The sequence below is a fragment of the Pseudophryne corroboree genome, chromosome 11 (assembly GCF_028390025.1).
Source record: "Pseudophryne corroboree isolate aPseCor3 chromosome 11, aPseCor3.hap2, whole genome shotgun sequence".
Taxonomy (NCBI): domain Eukaryota; kingdom Metazoa; phylum Chordata; class Amphibia; order Anura; family Myobatrachidae; genus Pseudophryne; species Pseudophryne corroboree.
Genome location: NC_086454.1, coordinates 216698857 through 216713659, shown reverse-complemented (window position 1 = coordinate 216713659; position 14803 = coordinate 216698857). Strand labels below are relative to the sequence as shown.

The following is a 14803-nucleotide window of genomic DNA, read 5'->3' as shown; positions in this document are numbered from 1 at the left end:
GGAAGTTGAGCGGAACATCATAGCTCACAAAGGGCTTTCCAAAAAGGTAATTTCCACTACGGTACAAGCCTGAAAACATGTGACGTCAAAACACTATCATCATATCTGGCGGAGATATGTCACATATACCTCTGCGGAATTCCACTTGGGAAGGTTGCTGCGTTTCCTGCAGGCTGGAGTGGATAAAGGCTTACGTCTGGGATCCATTAAGGTCCAGATTTCTGCTCTTTCCATCTTCCAAAAGAACTTGGCTCTCTTGTCGGATGTTCAGCCCTTCTTGCAGGGGGTGCTTCATATACAACCTACTTTTGTGCCGCCTACGGCACCTTGGGATCTGGATGTTATGTTACACTTTCAACAGTCCTCCTGGTTCGAACCTCTGATGACGGTAGAGGGTAAATACCTCACCTGGAAAACAGTGATGTTACTGGCCCTGGCCTTTGCTAGGCGTGTCTTAGAATTGGAGGCCTTGTCATGCAAAAGTCCATACTTAATCTTTTACGAGAACAGAGCAGAGCTCAGGACTAGACAGCATTTCCTGCCGAAGGTGGTCTCCACATTTCAATTGAATCAACCTCTGGTGATTCCATCCAGTTCTGACACTGATTCTATTTCAGAGTCATTGGTTGCTGTATGAGCCTTGAAAATCTACGTCAAGAGGACGGTTCGGGTCCGGAAGACGGGTTCGTTGTTCGTGCTTTATGATGCACAGAAAAAGGGTTGCCCTGCTTCAAAGCAGTCCATTGCTCATTGGATTAAGCTTCCTATCCAATGGGTTTATGCGTCGGCAGCCTTACTGGTTCCACAGTCTCTGGAGGCCCACTCTACAAGATTGTGGGTTCTTTCTGTGCAGCTGCCCGTGGAGTCTCGGCCCTGCAACTATGCTGAGCTGCTACCTGGTCGAGGACTAACATCTTTGTGAAGTTCTACAAATTTGATACCATGACTAAAGAGGATACCCAGTTTGGGCAGGCGGTGCTGCAGTTGTCTCCGCACGTTCCCATCCGTTCTGGAAACCTTGGAACTCCCCATCGTACTAATTCTGTCCCCAATATCCCTTATGGATGCTAGAGAAAATAGGATTTTAATATACTTATCGGTAAATCCTTTACTAGTAGTCCATAAGGGAAATTGAGAGCCCGCCTCTGCGGTGACTCTGCAGGTTCTCTTTTAGTGTTCCTATTCAGCTGTTACTGTTGCCAGACCTTGCTGACTAAGTTTGTTTTGGTTTGCTGGTGTTAAATCTCACCACACCTGTTATTGTTACGTTTCTTGTCTCAAGTACTGTATGTCATTCTCCTTTGGTCACTGTTTTACCTATAACTGAGCTGTAGGAGGAGGCATAGAGGGGAGGAGCCAGCACACCCAGTGAAGAATTTTATAGTGCACTTGCTTCTTTGGACCCGTCCATACCCCATCGTACTAACTATGTCCCCAATATCCCTTATGGACTACGAGAAAAGGATTTACCGGTAGGTATATTAAAATCCTATTTTCATTTACGCCCTCTGCAGAGGTTAATCCTTTCGAAGTGGGACAGCCTACCTCATCGGATCAGGTCTCACATGATCACTTTGACTCTGGAGGTTTGTCTGTCGCTGACCTGGTGGCTCCAGGACCAGCAACTGAGCAGGGGTTGTCCATTCTGGATCCCAGACTGGGTCCTGTTGACAATAGATGTCAGTCTGCGGGGATGGGGTGTGGTGTTAGAGCTACAGTCTTTCCAGGGTCGCTGGACCAGGGTACAATCGCTTCTTCCGATAAACATTCTGGAGTTGTGGGCATTGTTCAATGCATTATCTCTTGCCCTGCCTCTAGTACAGAACAGGCCTGTTCAAGTACGGTCACAAAACGCCACCATGGTGGCATACATAAACCATCAAGGCGGCACTCGAAGACGCAAGGCCATTATAGAAGTGTCAAAAATCCTTTGTTGGGTGGAACGCCATCTGCCAGCAATATCGGCAGTGTTCATTCCTAAACTGGGAAGCAGACTTCCTCAGTCGTCAGGACATGCACTCCAGAGAGTGGAGTCTTCATCCGGAAGTCTTTCAACTCCTAGTGGACATGTGGGGCCTACCAGATGTAGACCTGATGGCGTCTCGACACAATCACATTGTTCCGGTCTTCGGATCAAGGACCAGGGATCCTCAAGCAGTGTCGGCGGACGCACTAGCCATTCCATGGAACTTTCGGCTGCCCTACGTGTTCCCTCCAGTGTCACTCCTGCCCAGGGTCCTGCGGAAGTTCAAGCAAGTAGGAGGATTACTACTTCCAGTCGCTCCTGCGTGGCCCAGACGGCATTGGTTCTTAGACCTGCAGAGTCTGTCGACAGAGCATCCTCTTCTACTGCCTAAACGCCCAGACCTCCTCGTACAGGGACTGTGTCTCTATCCAGACCTGGCCAGACTGGCTTTAATGCCGTGGCTCTTGAAGTGTCACTCCTGAGGGCCAAAGGATTCTCTAAGGCAGTCATCAAAACTATGTTGAAAGCCTGTAAGGCGGCATCTGCCCGGATTTATTACAGGGTGTGGAATTCTTACTTCACATGGTGTGCTAATAAGAATTATGATGCCTACATATTCAAAACTTCTTGAATTTTGGCTTTTCTGCAACAAGACCTGGACTTAGGCCTTCGTCTGGCCTCCCTCAAGTTTCATATATCTGCCTTGTCGGTATGGTTTCAGAGACAGATTGCGTCTATACCTGACGTTCATACATTCACTCACTCAGGGTGTGTTATGAATTCAGCCTCCCTATGTCCCTCCTGTGGCTCCATGAGATCTGTCTGTCTGTTCTGAATGCCCTGCAAGAGTCTCCATTTTAACCTCTTGAGTCGGTGGACAGTAAATGGCTCACAGCCAAGGTCATATTTCTACTGTCTATAGCCTTTGCTAGAAGGGTGTCATTCTTAGGCGCATTGCCCTGTTGTCCACCCTTTCTGATATTTCACAGTGTCCGGGCAGTTCTTAGAACTCGCCCTTGTTATTTATCTAAGCTGTCGCCATCCTTTCACCTTAACCAAGAGTTTATGGTCCCGGCCTTTATCTCTTCTAACTTACCCTCTGAAGAGCGGTCTTTTGATGTGGTAAGGGCACTCTGTATATATGCGGAGAGGAATGCCTCTGTTCGGAGGTCAGATACACTTTTTGTGCTATATAGTTTCCACAAACGTGGCTGGTCTGCGAATAAGCAAACCTTGGCCAGATGGATTACAATGGTGATTGAACAAGCCTATGCGCGGGCTGGGCTCCCAGTTCCTGTTGCTATCAAAGCCCATTCTACTCAGTCTGTTGGACCTTCGTGGGCGGCCCGCTGTGGCGCGTCCGCAGAACAGTTGTGCAAGGCGGCTACGTGGTCATCGGTGAACACGTTCATTAGGTTATATGCCTTTGATACTTCCGCCTCCCACTATCCTTTTATTTGAATGCCGGGTTCTCATACCCGCTAAGGCGCGTCTACTTCCTTGAGAAACTGCTTTAAGACATCTCCGATGTTTCTTGTGGAACACAGTGTACCCTGCTGCAGAAAAGGAGAGTTATGGTAGACTTACCATAGTTAACGCTCTTTCTGCCATTTACACTGGGTTCCACAGGGCGCCCACCGTGACGCACCTAGCTTCTATGGGTTTGTATAGCATTAGCCACTGGTCCCTTCTCCTGTCATGAGAATGTGGTTCTAAATGACTAACATCTGCCTTTTCTTTTACCTGCTCTTACATTGGACTGGTTAACAAAACTAGGCTCTCAGTGTCTGGAGGTGGGGATATAGAGGAGGCCCCAATGCATCCTGGGACAGCCTAAATCTTTAGCCTGTTGGTGCCTCTGGATCAAGATCCACTCTACACCCGATGTTTCCTGTTGAACCCAGTGTACCTCCCAGAAATATATGTTATCAGTTATCCATGGTAAGTCTACCATAACTCTCCTTATTAGTCTCATCTGACCAGAGCATCTGCCTCCATACATTTGGGGAGTCGTCCACATGCCTTCTGGCAAACTAAAAACGTGCCGTCTTATTTTTAACACTAAGTAATGGCTTTTTTCTGGCCAATCTTCATAAAGCCCAGCTCTATGGAGTGTACGACTTATTGTGGTCACATGCGCAGATACACCAGTCTCTGCTGTGGAACTCTGCAGCTCCTTCAGGGTTACCTTTGGTCTCTGTGCTGCCTCTCTGATTAATGCCCTCCTTGCCGGTCTGAGTTTTGGTGGCCGGCCCTCTCTTGGCAGGTTTGTTGTGGTACCATGTTCTTTCCATTTGAAGATGATGGATTTGATGGTGCTTCGGAGGATCATCAAAGATTTGGATATATTTTTTTTTTTTTATAACCCAACCCTGACTTGTACTTCTCAACAACTTTGTCCCTGACTTGTTTGGAGAGCTCCTTTGTCTTCATGGTGTGATTATTATTATTATCATCCTTAATTTATATGGCGCCACAAGGGTTCCGCAGTGCCCAATTACAGAGTACATATGCACATAATCAAAACAGGAAAACAGTGACTTACAGTTGAAGACAATATAGGACAAGTACAGGGCAACTAAGCATAACTCCACCAGTAAACATAGAGATAAGTTCCAGGTGGCCAAAAAACTGCGGGATCTGGGTAGTTGAGGATTATTAAAGTAAGAAAAGTATAAGCACATGAGGGAAGAGGGGCCCTACTCGTGAGAGCTTACATTCTAAGGGGAGGGGTAGACAGACAGGGGTGACACAGATGGGGTACATAGAGAGCATGGAACAGAGGGTAATGCCTCTTGCTTAGTTGTGTTGCAGCCTCTGGGGCCTTTCAGAAAAGGTGTGTTTATAGTGACAGATCATGTGACACTCAGATTGCACACAAGTGGCCTTTGTTTCACTAATTATGTGACTTCCGAAGGTAATTGGTTGCACCAGAACTTTTGAGGGGCTTCATAGCGAAGGGGGTGAATACATATGCACATGCCAATTTAAAATAAATATATATTTTTTTATATATTTTTTTTTCCATTTCACTTCACCAACTTAGACTATTTTGTGCATAAATTCAAATAAAAAAAAAAATGAAATTACTGTTTGTAATGTAACAAACTAGGTAAAAAGCCAAAAGGGCGGGGGGGTTTGAATACTTTAGCAAGGCACTGTATACACTTTTGCTACATAATAACTGCTTAATGGCTCTCAACCTATCACAGTGTGGAATAATGGTGTAGAGATTTGTGACGTCAGCTGAACCTATCTGACCCAATTTGTTAAGCTTATTTAATAATGTGGTGGTGTCCAATAGGTAATGAGGATGTTCCTGAATCAGAGGTTGTAAAATTGAGTCTACAAAAATAGCCATTGGTTGAAATAGGGCATCCCTGGCCGATATTACCGGGGGCGTCCAGGAGGTGGATCCAACCACTTGTGAATCTTAGGGAGGGTGTGTGAAATATGCATGATGGCATATTCAGGATACAGAATATTGTCTATACTCAACTAGAGTGAGAAGAGATGGTGGATCTGGAACCGAAGGTGCTGGAGGCTGCTTTTGAGAATAATGCACTGAAGCTGCTTAAGGGAATGGTGCCCAAGGTCTAGACTCTGGTTTGGGACCTCCTGACTGAAGCTGGAGAGACTAAACACTGTTCTGGAAGAAATAGAGGATGAGCTGGTTGCCAGAGTTGAACCAGAAATGCTTGATGCTGGGCTGGATTTGGTAATGCATGAACCTGAGCTGTATCTGGTAGAGCTTGGAACCATGCTGGAACTGTCAATTGTTTAAGACTTGACAGCAAGATGAGATGACAATTTCAGATATTCCTACTTGCAAACCTTTATACTGTATGTTCCATATTTGGGGATCCCTTACCCTTAATTAAATAGAGAGTGGATAGTGTGATTAAAATGGGCTATGAGAGTGCCTGTAGAAACGAACAAAATAGACTTCCCAAATCCATTAAGCAGTGGTCTGCTTGGAAGCAGGCCAGCCACTTCTGACCATCAAATATAGAACAAAGAGAGAATCTGAATGGTCAAAGTCTGTAGACCTATCCAAATAAATGCGCAGATCTCTAACAACATCCAAGGACTAGAAGGCGTTAGGCAGTATCTGGCGCACACTAAGGATGGAACCAAAATCTCCTATTAACATAAAATTTGGATACAACCTTCAGAAAGAAAAACTGGGTAGTCCTTAAAAGTACCTTGTCTGGATTAAAAATCAAAAATGGAGATCTATGTGACCAAAACAACAAAGAGTTTTTCTCCGTTTAATATCAATATTCCAATTGTAATATAAAAGATATGTATTAAAAATATATTAAAAAACACAATATCAGCTGGTGTTGTATCTTAAGCTTTTTCACAGCATATATCAAAGTTAATCATCTCATTTAAAACTACTATGTTAATTTAAAGAAAAGTATGAATTCACAAAAAATACTGGCATGTATCAAATTACTTTCTTAATTAATTATATTTGTTCCACAGAGTCCAGTATGTGGTTGCTTATTGTAGCAGATGTTCTGTTTGATAAAAAACAGTTTTATATAAAAAGCAAATAAACCTCCTGCTCCTGCATATAGAGCTAGTTCAAAACATATGCTTATTGTGATTAGTATGGCAGCAATTTAAAGGAATGCACGGTTCACGCAGAGCATTTGTTAGTATACTGCAGTTCTCTATAAATGACAGACAAATCTTCTGCTCCTATTTGTGCAGCTATTTCCAGTGTAAGCTTATAATGATTAGTCTAGCAGGAGTTTTAGATGAATATACATTCAAGATAAAACATTTGTTCATATAAAAATGGTTAGTCATGGCCATGAAAAATCGAAATTCGGCTTCTTTACCACCTTCTTTCTCCTGGGTCCTATTGTAAATAATCACTTCTGTGCTCCCAGCTAGCATTAAGACAGCCATATCCAGAGGGAAAGGAAGTGTTGTGCCAAACTCTGACTCCCCTGTTACAACATCCGAGAACTAGAAGGTGTTACCCAATCTCCGTCACCCGCTAAGGATGGAACCACAATCTCCTTAACATGAAACTTGGAGACCACCTTCAGAAGGAAAAACCGGGTAGGCCTTAAAAGTACCCCGTCTATATTAAAAATTAAGAAATGATATCTATGTGACCAAACACTCAATTCTGAGGGAGAATGTTGCAGAGACTGGAGTACTAAGACCAAATCCCAGGGCTCTACTGGAAAATATTGATGACCCCCTAGAGAAAAGGTCTGAATAGCTGGCATAGTCACCAAGCATCTCTAAAAATAAAGTGCAGAAACCTGGAGATAATTGAGCTGGCCGTACACCTAAAGGTTTATCTGTCAGATATGGCTGGTTGGAATGAAAATCTGGTAATGGTTGAGAGCAAATGACAATTGACCATTTGCTCCCAAACTCTGGAAAACAGACAAAAATGGTCAATCAGACAAATTGTTTAAATCCATTGACAACCTTTTTGTCATTTTTACGGCATTTAGAAGCAAATGGTCAATTGCCATTTGCTCTCATCCATTACTCCATACAAAACTCTGTGACCTGCGGGTGAGAAATGATTTGAACAAGCTTAGGACTGTGCCATCCAGTCTACAGAAATTTTTCAGTCACTCAATCAGAAGTCCATGGTATCAAATGCTGCAGAGAGGTCCAGAAGGATTAAGATTAAACAGTCACCTCTGTCTCTTGTCATCAGAAGATTATTTAACATACACACCAGGGCTGTTTCACTGCTATGTCTTCTCCTGAATCCTGATTGTAATGGATCACATGGGTTGTCAGGCAGGTTTCCAGTTGATTTGCAACCACTTTTTCAATAACCTTTCCTAGAAAAGGAAGGTTTGATACCGGCCTGTAGTTGGTCATGCAGTCGGGGGTCTACATTGTTTTTTTTTTAAGAAGAGGTCTAACAGTTGCTTTGTATGGGGGTTCATGAAAAATGTCTATCTGCAAGAGCATGAAACAATTTAAATTGTATAAGATGTTAAGTGTCCGTAAATGGAGAGTTCCTGGAAATTATTGGGGGAGATGGAAGAATTTGTTAAGGTAAGGAGGACATCATCCATGAAGAGGAAGAGTTTGTATTAAGAATTCCTAACATAGGTGCCCAAATTGTCAGGGTTAGATCTATTCTGGCTAGCGAGAGGTTCTATAACTAGCGCAAAATAGCCTGGTGTTATTCGAAATACTTAAAGGATTTGAAAGGATACCACCCGCCTGGACCGATGTGGAGGGACTATAGTATAGTGCTTGAATGGTCTGCAGAAGCTTTCCTTTAAAGCCGAACCTTTGCAGAGTGAGTCAGAAAATGCCAGGAGACCCTGTTAAAGGCCTTTTCTGCATCTAAGGCCAGTTGTAAACAAGAGATTTTAAGAACATTTGATTAATGGATCAATTTTATTGTGCATCTAGTGTTGTTTAGGGCTTGACATGTTGGGACGAAACCTACCTTGTCTGGGTGAATGAGCGTGGTCAGAAGTGGGTTTTAGGCCTAATTCAGAGCTGATCGCAGTAGCAAATTTGCATGGGTAGCAGATATAACATGTACAGAGAGTGTTAGATATGGGTGGGTTATATTGCTTCTGTGCAGGGTAAATACTGGCTGCTTTATTTTCTTTTTCATCCACTAGGGGTCACTGGAGTACTCTTGGGATATGGAGGGTTCCACAGGAACTAGGCACTGAATAAATTAAAATTTGAGACTACTTCTCCCCTCCATATCCCAGAGTACCTCAGTGTTTTTTCGGTGCTCACCGAGCAACAAGGCCTGTGGAGTTTGTCCACAATTCCAGAAAGGCGAGGGTCCGGGATAGTGGAAGCTGCTGAAGCAGCTGTGGGTGTCGGACCTCTCTGAAAGAGCTCCCTCACTACCACGTGCAGGACTAAAACCTGCACTAAAGGCTGGACGGAACTTACAGAAGAAGCCCCGTCATAGCCCTCACCACAGGGTCCAGGTATGTTAAACGGGGCAGTCAGCTCACGCTGCTGCCCCGCTGTGTGGGAAACTGTGTGTGTGTGTGGCCGCCCGCCGCCGCTTCCAGCGCCGCTGTTTATGCTGTCTCCCCCGCCGCTCTGAGCCGCGCCGGACACGTTGATTTATGCATAGGCCGCTCCACGGCTCTATGCAGCGCGCTCCCCGACCCTCGATGCCGCTTCAGGCTCCCTCTCCACCATAGCCCGGCTCCGTGTATAGAGAGCGGTACACGGAGCACGGGGGGAGGGGGCACACAAATGAGAGTAGTTGTAAAAGGCAGGCTCCATAGCCTAGTGAGTACTTTTGCTGCCACAGTGATGTTCCCTGCACACAGAAATGTCAGGGTCACTGGATAAAATCTCATGTTCAACTCTTGTTGATAAAAGAAAGTATGTTTACTAGAATACAGCAGTGCTGCATATATATTACAATAGGCTATTAAGCCTTTGTTAAACAGGATACAGGTTATATGTGCAGGTTTGAATGCAACATAATATGTTTATTAAATCTGCTTACATAATTATAAGTCTGCACTTTGTGTTATACTGTGAGCATGGGGACATATTTAACCACGCTTCCTGTTGTTTTTCCTGTTGTATTTTCAGAATTTCCTGTATTACATCTCTCCTCCATTGAAGGTGCAGGGGTGTTAAGGGGAATTTGGGATCAGGCATATTGCTGGCGTGCACTGCACTTGGCCAGATATATATTTATAGAGAAACCTTAGTGCTATTTACTAAGTTGCGCAAGTTGTCTGTCTTTGTATTTTGTATTGTCTGTCTGCATGGTGCTTATTAAACAGTATCTGTTGAGCACTGTAAGCATTGTGAGTTCAGGCCTCACCTGCAGCAGCTTTGCTTATACTACCATGTCTGTAAGAGTGTATTACATGAATTTACACTCACTTCTCTTACTATTATTTTTATCATAACTGTTTATAATGATATTATCCCAAAGACTGCAAATCTGAATCATGGCTGTGGTCAGCCAAATACTGACTTTGTTCGCTGTTGTAAGTAAGATGTATTATGCAACAGTGGCGTGCTGTGAGGTCAGTGGCTGGTGAGGCACTGCAGCCATAATGTCCGTCGAGTCCCACCAATGACTCCTACCACTGCCGAGCCAATGTCCGCTACTACCGTTGCCCCCGCCAATGGCCTACAAAATCTCCGCCATCAACCGCCCATCCTCCATCTGCTAATCCACATCTCAGTCCGATTCCACTGCCAATGCCGCAGCCTGCCTGCCTGCTCATCAAACTTGTAAAGAGCAGGCGGCTAATACAGATGGAGCCGCCCTCATCCAGTGCTGCTCCATCACAGGCACGCACTCCCGGCGTGACTAGGCGATCCGTCCGCCTAACCCTGCTGGGAGTGCACAGAGACAATCTCCCTTTCTGGTGAATGGAGCGCATCTCCGTCACAGAGACGGCGATAGGCACGCCCAGGCACAGACGGAGCCACGATCAGCGTGGCTCCATCTGTTTATTGTTACATTTATTTTCATTTATGGGAAAATAAGGAATATGGGGAGATGGGAGAAAGAGCAGGGGATAGGATGGGAGTATTCATGGTGGAGAGCAGGGGGCAAGCTGAGAGTTGTAGTAGTGAGGAGCGGGGGGACAGACTGGGAGTAGTAATGGTGGAGAGCAGAGGGCAGGCTGGGAATAGTAGTGGGGACAGGATGGGAGTAATAGTAGTTCAGAATAGGGGGGCAGGCAGTGAGTAAAAGTATTGCAGATGGGGTTTAGTATGATTGCTGACAGCCCCCTGTAAAGTACCCTAACCCTCCCTTGTGGGTGCCTAAACCTAACCCTTCCCACTTGGTGCCTAGCCCTAACCTCCCCTTCTACGTGCCTATACCTAACCCTCCCTCCCCGGTACGTCCCGCTGGTAGGACGTTCGGGATTCCAACTGTTGGTATTCTGACACCGGTATCCCGAGCAGCGTCGGTATTTAGACGCCGGGCTTTTGTCATCCTTTGGGATTCTGTTGTCAATATATCAAACACCGGGATCCCATCCCTCAGGAACTTAACTGCATCCTGTGTAGAGGGGGAGGGGGTGGAGGAGGAGCCGGCAGGGAGTAATAAAAAGGTGGCAGGATAGGAGTAGTGGTGTGAAGTGGGCAGGATGGGAGTAGTGGTGTGGAGTGGGTAGGATGGGAGTAATGATGTGAAGTGGGCAGGATGGGAGTAGTGGTGTGAAGTGGGCAGGATGGGAGTAGTGGTGTGGAGTGGGTAGGATGGGAGTAGTGGTGTGGAGTGGGTAGGATGGGAGTAGTGGTGTGAAGTGGGCAGGATGGGAGTAGTGGTGTGAAGTGGGCAGGATGGGGGTAGTGGTGTGGAGTGGGTAGGAAGGGAGTAGTGGTGTGAAGTGGGTAGGATGGGAGTAGTGGTGTGAAGTGGGTAGGATGGGAGTAGTGGTGTGAAGTGGGCAGGATGGGAGTAGTGATGTGAAGTGGGCAGGATGGGAGTAGTGGTGTGAAGTGGGCAGGATGGGAGTAGTGGTGTGAAGTGGGCAGGATGGGAGTAGTGGTGTGAAGTGGGCAGGATGGGAGTAGTGGTGTGAAGTGGGCAGGATGGGAGTAGTGGTGGAAAGTAGGCAGGATGGGAGTAGTGGTGTGAAGTGGGCAGGATGGGAGTAGTGGTGTGAAGTGGCCAGGATGGGAGTGGAAGGGACCCGTTGAGCATAAGTTAAACCTCACCTCTTTACAGCAGGCTCACACAGGATGTACACTGGGACAGTGATGGGTCCTGCTTCTCAGGCAGCTCACACACATGTTTTCCCTGCACGGTCCAGTGAGTTGCGGGGAGGGGCGCACCTCAGCTCTTCAGTGCCTCCAACAGTGTCCGCCTCACTACTGGTGCCGGCCAATGCAGACATTCCCCATAGTGCGGTTGGCGGCCAGGACCTCCGCTGCAGGCCTGCATATAAAGCGGCTATAGGAGCGGTAAAGCCACTGCTGTATACTTCTGTGTGTGGATTGGCACTATCGGCGCCATTGCTGTAAGCTCGCGGCAGAAGAGGAAATTCCGCAGCTTCAAACTCCTGCAGGGGAGAAGGGAAGGGGAGGAGATGGCGCGCGCTCGCAGTAGCCGGACCCTAAAAGGGAGGTGGTTTGGGGGACGGGTAGCCAGTCGGACCCTGCCCACTGTCCACTCAATTCAACCTAGGTGAATGGGGGCGTGCTTTCATATGGGCTGAAAGCACGCCCCTGTAATAGAGGCACTTCCAGTAGGTGCCGCTCACTATGCTTTTTTTAATGGGCTTTTACTGCCTGTTGTTTGCCCCCCCCCCCCCCCCGCTTCCAGCCCTTTCACACTCACAGCAGGAGGCACTGACAGCTGTGCCTCCTAAACATATTTAAATCTTTGTAGACTTTAGAGAAATGATTAAAATAACATAAAGACTAAAGAAGATACTTATGGCACTGAACATGTCATACGTATCTTAGTATTATTTTAATCATTATGACAGGGGATGCACTGCCTCCCCTGACTGCACGTCCATGTTATACAATTGGTCAGCACATGGTGATTATAAAACAGTATCTGTGGAGCACTGCAAGCATTGTGAGTTCAGGTCTCACCTGCAGCAGCTTTGCTTAATTTACTTAGCCACACCACATTGGATACGCCCGATCTCATCTGATCTTGGAAGCTAAGCAGTGTTGGGCCTGGTTAGCCACCTGGGAATACAAGGTGATGTAAGTATTTTTAATCTACAGCCACACCACACTGGATACGGGGCCCATTAACTAAGCTGCGGTTAAGCAGCAGACATCTCAGGTTTTTAAGCCTGTGAGTGGTCACATTTAGTTTCAGACTTCTAAGAATTATTATACCTCTGAATCAGAATATATCTGGATATATGTATATGGGTATATAATATATATGTGTATGTGTGTATGTATGCATATATGAAATATATATATATATATATTTATAAAGGTCTGAGTATGTGTGAATATACATTGTTGTGTGTGTGTGTGTATATATATATATATAATATGCTGACATTAAAAATCTATTTTGCAATAAGCAAGACTACATTGGCGCAATTGGTCAGCACACAGTGCTTATTAAACAGTATCTGTTGAGCACTGCAAACATTCTGAGTTCAGGCCCCAGATCCCCAGTGGCCTAATGGATAGGACACTGCCCTCCTAAGCCAGGGATTGTGGGTTCAGGTCCCATCTGGATTGCAAGTCACTACAGCAACCATTTCATCACCAGAGTTGATGTTTAAGCAGCAGCTTTGCTTATTATTTTTACAGGTGGCTCTGTAGCCAAGTAGTCAGGCTTCCCGCCCACAGTGAACATTGTGAATGCATGGACACTGGTTCAGATCCTGGTTTAACAGGTGTTTTATAGAAGAAAAAAAAACATGGTAGGACACCATTTTTAACGTTACTTCCTGGTTCTTTCCCGGAGGTTGCTGCCCTACAACAGTCAGCCTCTGGAGGAGCGGGGTGTTGTTAGGAATTTAATTTATTAATTGTTTTTGACAGCATGACTCTACGGGAAGATTCACTATTGCTGGTAACCACATGCACGGTAATGTAGGGTTATACACACGTTACTTCCGTGGTGTACTTACTGGTCGGGGTACATGATCACTAAGTCTAATGCATAGTCAAACAAGCAGCTTCTCTGCAGAGTCGGTTACACAATGTGTAGGACAAATACGAATGCACAGACAGACCCTTACCGGTCCTCTGGGGGGAATGCGGGCGTATGTACTGCCTGAGAGAGAAAAAAAAAATACTGTTTCAGTTAGATTGTTGCGGTCGATTCGCCGCCAGCCCTCATAGTACCAGGCCAGTACGTCAGGTTCTCAGCGAAGGCTGAACAATTTCCAATGAGAGACAATTGCAATTATTGGGCGTTTAACTAGCTATCGGAGTGTACCCTACACAGCAGTAGGGCTGTTGATTCGCCCAGCTTTGGTAAGGGTTTGAGGTAACAAGGCTGTAGTGGCAGGGCACTCCAGTTCAGGTTTTCCCTAAATAAAGACCACCTTACACTTCTTGCTGCCTACAGCTTCTGTGGACGTTGGCAGTTGGTTCTTGTGTTTTCAGCTACGCTAGTGGCGCATAACGTCCACTTTGGCTACGTTCCTAACAGGCGGAGTCGGATTCCAAACGAGAATAGATCACAGACCAAGTGGGGGGGGGGAATCTATTTTCCTACCATTGTCTACGCGAATTCCTGAATGATTCTGTCTCAACGACTTCAATTCCTAGGTATGATTCTCGATACGGTAAATCAAAGAATTTACCTACCCGAACAGAAAGTACAGGTCATTTGTCATCTGGTACAATTAGTGCTCAAGCCACGCACAGTCTCGGTTCATTTGTGCATTCGCCTATTAGACACAATGGTGGCGGCTTTCGAAGCGCTTCAGTTCAGAAGACTTTGCCCACGTCCTTTTCAACTGGATGTGCTCGCACAGTAGTCGGGCTCGCATCTGCAGATTCACCGCAGGGTGAGGTGGTCTCCAAGGGCCAGGGTGTCTCTACTCTGGTGGCTCAAAGTACAGAATCTAACCGCAGGGAAACGGTTTGGCGCCTGAAATTGGATAATTCTCATGGTGGACGCGAGTCTCAGAGGTTGGGCCGCTGTAGTTCAAAATTTTCAGCTCCAGGGTCTCTGGACGGGTCACGAAAGATTGCGGTCTATAAATGTCCTGGAACTCCGGGCAATTTACATGGCACTACGACAAGCAGTGCACATGCTGCAGGCTCAGGCTGTTCTGGTGCAGTCAGACAATGCGACGGTGGTCGCATACATCAACAAACAAGGAGGAACGAAAAGCCGCATGGCAATGCGGGAAGTAGCTCGAGTCCTCAATTGGGCCG

The 14803-nt window shown here is 46.0% G+C and overlaps 1 protein-coding gene across 2 annotated transcripts in view; it reads left to right on the top strand.

Moving 5' to 3' along the window:
- The window catches only part of EDC4 (enhancer of mRNA decapping 4), a 1121437-nt gene that overhangs the window by 854222 nt on the left and 252412 nt on the right, over positions 1–14803 (top strand). The window lies entirely within an intron of this gene.